The 6,958-nt window shown below is 37.5% G+C and overlaps 1 protein-coding gene across 1 annotated transcript in view; it reads right to left on the reverse strand.

Annotated features, from left to right (window-relative positions):
- Positions 1-6,722, reverse strand: part of PPP2R5B (protein phosphatase 2 regulatory subunit B'beta) — a 63,161-nt gene extending 56,439 nt beyond the window's left edge. The window contains exon 1 of the mRNA XM_072421372.1: positions 5,573-6,722. The gene's annotated coding sequence lies outside the window, so the exon portion shown is untranslated. The remainder of the gene's footprint in view (positions 1-5,572) is intronic.
- Between the last annotated feature and the right edge of the window lie 236 nt (positions 6,723-6,958).

Genomic DNA, 6,958 nt, shown 5'->3' on the forward strand with positions numbered 1-6,958 from the left:
CCCATTCACTCCAACATCCATCATTTGTCTCCCCAGTTCCTCCCTGCCAACTCTTTCTGCTTTAAAGCTACTTATTTCTTATTTCATGAACACCCCATTATATACTTTCTTACAAATACTTTATAGTTCTCCTAATATTGGCTGCCAATGGCTTCTTGCTGTATGTTTTGCCATCCCAAAATCTTTCATTCTGCCGCTATATGCACACCCTGCCTGATTCAGGAATAGGTTCAAAATTGCAGAAGCAGATGATGGTGTTTTCTTTGTAAGTACTGTTAATACATTTCTACTTCAAGTGCTCACTTGAAACCCAACTATAGCTCAAACTTTTTTTTGGAAAAAAAACTTCAGTCAAATTGTTATTGCTGTCTAAGACCTAGGTGTAGAGATTTTAACTTACATCCTGTCCTCATGATAGCCTGTAACAGCAGGAAGAAAAATGTAGAAAACAGTCATCACAGAGATTTATTGCCCTTCTTCACTTTACTAAGAAGGTGGTTATAAGTAGAGGTAAGGGTTACTAGGGGAACACAATGAGAATACAAACTGCAATACAAAAATAAAAAACAACAGGGGTTTTATACCTTCTTTGTAGCCCCATGACATTTACAGACGCCTTTATTACTAAAAAGTTTTTAAATAACAGACCAGAAAGGTTGATTACTCCAACATAATATTTAGCAATTTCAAGCTGCATGTCCAGAAACTGACAAGTGGCACAAAAGCCCAATGCCATCTGAAATTTTAATTTCCTTTTAATGTAGAACAGATGTGTTGGAATATAAAGGAGTTTTTGTTGCTGTCCAAACTCCCATGAGAGAGATTTTCCTTGTTTTCCTCTGGTACTAAAAAAAGAACTGAGGAGAAATACATCAAATAGAAACACAAACAGTGTGAGTGCTGAAGAGGTAATACCTGACAATTTGCTATTGCTGTCAGGAAGATTTCCCCTATATTTCTGTCTCAGTGACACCCTGGCACACAGGTACACAGCAAGAATACAAACCTTAAACTGGGTATAGATGGTAGAATTTTTTGAATATTTTTTGAAATAATCTTTTGTGATTTTTTCCAGCAAAATTAAAATGAACAGGTGCTCTACATGCAGTGCTGTTCAGTCCTTTTAAGAGGGGAGAATGGAGGACATATAGGAGGCATTCCCGCTGTGTCCTCATTGGTTGTCCTTGCTTGGTCAGGGGACCACTATACACACGCTAGATTTTCACCAGAAACAGTCACATCTGTTCACCTCTGCCAACATCCAGGGTAAGTATATATCTTTAGGGTTCTAACCCTTTCTCCGCTGTAGGTGCACATTGGCACCTTTTACTTATTCTTTACAAAAATTAGGAGGAAACATTATAATTTTCAAATTTTTTAACTGACCAGTTTAAAAAATGAAAACAGTTTTTAGAAGTTTTGTAATTCCTTAAAGTCAACTCCTGAAAAAAAATTTAAAAAATACCCTTGAAATTGGGCTTCCCCCACACTGCGAGGGTTAAATGCTTATGTTTCTGTCTAGAGTGCAAGTAAAAAGCGCTCCTATGGGCTTCTTCCTCTCATGTAAACAGTCCCTCAAAACCTCCAAGGTGCTTTTCCTGTTGGACACTTGTTGGCCTGACATCATTATGTACAATGCAAGACCAGCAATCTTGCATTTTAAATAAGCAAACCAAACAATTAAAGAGGAGGAGAGCCCCAGCTTTTTAAAAAGTTGTTTTTACTTGTTTTCATGACAAAAATGAGCATTTACTACTTATGTTGCTTGAGGAGCCCCACTGCAAGGTATATTTTCTTTTTCCCCAACTCACCCTTTTTGGAAGGCCTGAGGATCCATACATATAAGGGGCTGTACAGACAGATGCTGTCATTAGTGTCAAGTTCACAAAGTTAAAGTTAGTAAGGTGTAGGGAGTGACAGAGTTCTGTATCGTGATGGAATTTTTTTGGGCCATAAAATTGTTTGCTTTTCAACTTTTTATGTAGCCTGTAGGTATGGAAGTAGAACTCCAGGGGAGGGGTTGCAGCACAAGGACCTATTTTTGGCTCAAAGTTAGTAACAGTATGATCAATAAACTAGCTCATTGTTCTTGACCCTCTTTCTTTTTAATGGTGGATTGAGGAGAGGCAGTTGATCTGTGGTTTGATGCCACATACAATAACCACAACAGCAAATTATTTTTTCTGGTTACATAAAACATTACAACATTTCTTCTCAGCACAGAAACATTTTTTGCAGTGACTAGTGATTTGCCATTTTTGCTGCAATTTACTTCCAGCAGTGAGACATTTTTGTTTACTTCTACTGACCAATGGCCTAAGGCATTTTGTTTACCCACTGACCAACGGCTCTGGGCAATTTTGCAGTCCAACAGTGGTTGCAAATTTTTCCTACTGACCAATGTGTCAGACATTTATTTCTGCCGCTGATTACCAAAATTTAGAAATGTGTTTTTTTCCCCCACTGTAAGGGACACAAGAATATGAAGGATGCGGCATTATCCTAACCTCTGCACTCTGTACACTTTCTTGTATCCCACACACTCATATACAATCTGTCAAAAGTTATGTGTACATGATCCTGGCTGATGCATTCCGAAAACTTTGCTGTACATTACATACCACTGAATGTTTTTTTGATTCAACAGCTGCTAATGCTGATAAGTAGCCCCAAGCATTTTAATGAAATTGCCCTTTAAGGTAGGCTAAGACAAAAAAAACATGTGTAATGGAAAGGTGACGAAAAAAATATATTTAGCCATAAGGCTTACATGTCTGTTAAAATATTTTTAGAGAACAAAATCAGTGGCAAATATATTTAGTGTGTTATGCGTAGGCTTAAACTGTATATAACCATTCCCCTTTAAACCCCGCCCAATATACCATGCCTTAAAGCCAAACACACTTTTCATTGTGAAGCACTTGGGCACCACATGACAATTTTCTTTCCTGTCTCTTTGTTGAAATGTATACGTTCTTATTGAGGTATGGATATCTGTTGTATACATTACAGTCAGTTATAAAATGTAAAGTATGTTTTGGGTTCTTGTTTTCTTTGTGTGCCCAGGCAGCTAGATATTGCACCAAAGTCATACACCTAAATAATCTGAAGCTGCCACTGTTTTCACTATATTACTGACTTTACTACATTTCTGCCCTGCAATAGGCAAACAGCCAGTAAATTCTACCTCTTATGCTTGTTACAGATCTGTAGGTTATGATAAAAGCCCTGGACCCAACACTTTGGAGTGGCTTTGTTGACTTTAAAAAAAATACCACAAACTAAAGAATCTTCTGTACCTGACACTTCATGAAGTGTTGGATGTGTTGCCCCCCACTGGGTGCCAAACTTCCTTCCACCAGCATCCTTATCATTTAAGGACATAGTAGTGACGTATGGGCTGGTAGATGAAACCACACTTCTCAGAAGGGGAATCTAACCAAAAGTGTCAAATGCAGAACATTTTTAAAGTAATGATTCCTTTTCAATATATTCACATCTAACAGATCTAAATATACTACAAAACAGATAGGGGGAACATTGTGTGTAGATAATTGGACATATTATGTAGGTCTATGACCCTGTAACGTGTATAGGTGTTATTTGGGCATATGTAAGTTATGTGTGCATATCTATTTTTTTCCTTTGTTCTATTTTACAACATTTCCTTTTTTGTTTTTACAAAACTTTTACTGCATGAACAGTCTTTTGTAGCTGTTTGGTGTGATTGTTGTGCCAGGGATGGGGGTTAGCGAGAGGGGGGTAGCAGAAGCTGGCAGGGGCAACTTTTTCCAGAGCAAGAGAAAGAGAATTATTATTATTATTATTATTATTAATCATATTAATATTATATTATTGTTAATGTCACAAAGGAGCACACATTCATTATGTTGCAGTTTACACAGGCCTTCTTTAGAGAGACATTTTACCCCCTGATAGGCCAAATAAGAGATGAGATGAATTCAGTGTCCCAGTCATCATGGAGGATTATTTGTTTTTGTTTTTTTGTGAAACTAATCAGATTAGATTGTGCATACTCCAAGCAGGCATGCTTGGGGTTGCTTGAAAGGATCATGAGCTATCTGATCATGAGCTGAACCAAAAGACAACACCCTTATTTATCAATTGGTATAGCCATTACATTTCTGCCCTTTAATTTTAACAACAATGGTAGAGAAAAAGTTAAAGACTTAACAGTATAATAACAACTGCAAAAAGAACCTTAGTTTGTATAGTTTTTTTATGTTTAATGTAAAGATGAAAAGATTTGTCTGTGCCCTATAACATTGCCGTTGATATAGTCATTACTGACTACAATAAAAGACCAAGTGCATTGGTATGAGCCCAAAGGTTTACCTTTATGTTTACCTACAAGTGAGATGACATCCTTGCATGTTTTGCCTAATCACACCAATCAAGCTGTGCTCACAAAGCAACCAGAATCTTGCATGCGTGAAAGGTTACCAGTATGGAATACTTATAAAGTTCTTCTGATGTTTTTTTTTTTTTTGTCTTTCCACACCCACACTTTCCCCATTGAAGATAATGAGAGCAACACTAATATAAGATATAAGGATGCAGCTGAAATATTTAGTGGAGAGCCCCCAGCTTCACACCCATTTCAAGTCACATTTGTGTCAGTTTAGGATAAATTGAAAAAGGGTTGGAAACAAAATTACTTTCTACCAAAGCCTGAGCCTTCATCTCAGATATTTCTAGTCGCTTTCAATTGATTGACAGGTATCAGGTAACTCACACAAAAAAAACAACATTTAAAAGGGTGATAAACGTTAGTTTTCTGTGTTTTATTGGCAATAAAGGAAGAAGGAAGAAAAAAACAGGCGCACCAGAGTAAATGTTAAGATATAAAGAAGAGTATATTTCATGATGAACTGTCAAAGTGATAAGCCAACTCATTTCAGGGGTTATAATGCTGCCCCTCATCAGAAGGATTGTCTCAGCATAAATGAGTTCAATAATGAAAAAAATAAATTCTTAAAAACTCTGGCCTGACCCTTTGACATTTTATGGTGAAATAAACTCACTTTACTCTCTCAATATTTGAAAAGTATTTTTTTTTACTTCTTAAACTTTACCCACAACTTCATCTAAAGGTGTCTTTATGTCTTTGAGTTGCCAATCACAGCCTTGCACTGGGATCATGCTCCTCCCACCTCCATTTCTGACGGGTTTTATTCCATGCTAGGGTGATTTTCATTTACTTCCTATCCGGCTTACTGGCATCAAATGCAAAAGGAAGTGGGAGGAGTTTTTGGCCTTTCTTTGCAGTACCCTAAGTCAATCAAAATATATTTGACTGACATCAAATTTTCACTATGATCCTCCTAAACAGCAGGGCCACAAAACAAAAAATGCCCCAGTGGTTCAAACACTGCACCCAAAATAAAATAATGCTGAGACAGAAGTCTACTTTAAATGTTTTGGCAGAACTTAATGGTTTTTCTGAACATTAATAAGTTGAGGCAATACTTTTTTCACACATGCAAAACACTTCCTAGGCTTAAACTCACAAATGCTATGGACCACTCCAAACACCACAAGTAGAACTTACTGCTCCAACTTTGCCTGCTAGCTTCTTCAGCAAGAATTCTGTTTCCTGGGATGCTGTCTGTATCCAATATTTACACTAATTCCTGCAGAATTAGGCCAGGATCCTTCTAAATCAAGCACACAGATAGCAGAAATTTACAAAGATGCACATATATCCGAATAGCGGTGAACTCCTTAAAAGGAGGTGGCGAATTTACACCTCTCAGCAGGATTCTTAGAAGTTAGTCTTCTTTATGCCTCCAGAATAAAACAAGCAGTAGATCAAATCACAAAGCACCAACATGCAGCTTGTAAAGTGATTCCTTCTATTTTTAAGGGTGCATTTTTTTGATGACATACAATGTTCCTGCAAAAAATCACCTCTGTAGGCTAAAGCATTAATATTACATGCACACGCTTTATACAGCATCCAATATTCCCAGAAGCTGAATTCTCTCTAGAACATGCGCTTGCAGTAAGGTGGAATATATGAGGTCTGTACAATCCAGCAAAATAATGTATTCAGGAAATCAAAATTGGCAGCCGGTATAGCGTGCTGTAGATGTGCATGCCTAATTTTTAATTGGATGGGAGGCTTGATAGACTCTGAATTAACTCTATTGTTTGCCTTTCTCCAGGCAATGGTCCAAAATCCTTTTGTTAAAAAAAAAGGTTTAGGCACTGATTTTTTTTTTTTTTTTTAGAATTTGGTAGCACTGACTTCTTTAGAGATACAATCACCTCCTTCTTTCTAGCATCCCCATGGGATCAGGTGGCAGGAGCTTGAAACAATTGAGGCATTGCATTAAAAGAATGCGTAGATCCTTTGGTGGGACCTGTAAATCTAAGAAATTCTGCAGATGGTAATGAAACAAAAAGCTGGCACAGCAGGACCTGTCGGTAATGAATAGAGTCCTGATGTTTAGGATTGCCACTGATAAAGGATTTTGCTTAGGCCCCTGTGACCCTCCTTTCTGCCATCCCGTCCTTGATCCATAGAAAACGTCTTTCTCTGATTTTAAAGACCTGCAGCTTCTCGTTTCCTGGTAGAAAGCAGATGGAATGCTTAAATGGGATTATTAGGATTTTCTTGTTTTTTCTTCCCCATTAACAGCAGTCTTGCTTTATCTGTAGCTGCAAAATCAGTACAATGACAAAACCCAAATCTATTCCTCCTCCCCCCCTGCACTTCTCCCAAATGCCATGTGACCATGAATGAGCAGGTCTATTGGCCTTTTAATAATAGGGTCTGCGTCACTGCTGGAGAGTGATGTCACTTCTCTATAAAACCATTGGCTGCAGGCATGCTGGATTTAAAGGGACAGCTGTCAGTGCTTCAGTATGATTGTGTGAAGAAAGAAGAATGAATGTGAATGATATATATATATATATATATATATATATATAT

The sequence above is a fragment of the Pyxicephalus adspersus genome, chromosome 9 (assembly GCF_032062135.1).
Source record: "Pyxicephalus adspersus chromosome 9, UCB_Pads_2.0, whole genome shotgun sequence".
Taxonomy (NCBI): Eukaryota; Metazoa; Chordata; class Amphibia; order Anura; family Pyxicephalidae; genus Pyxicephalus; species Pyxicephalus adspersus.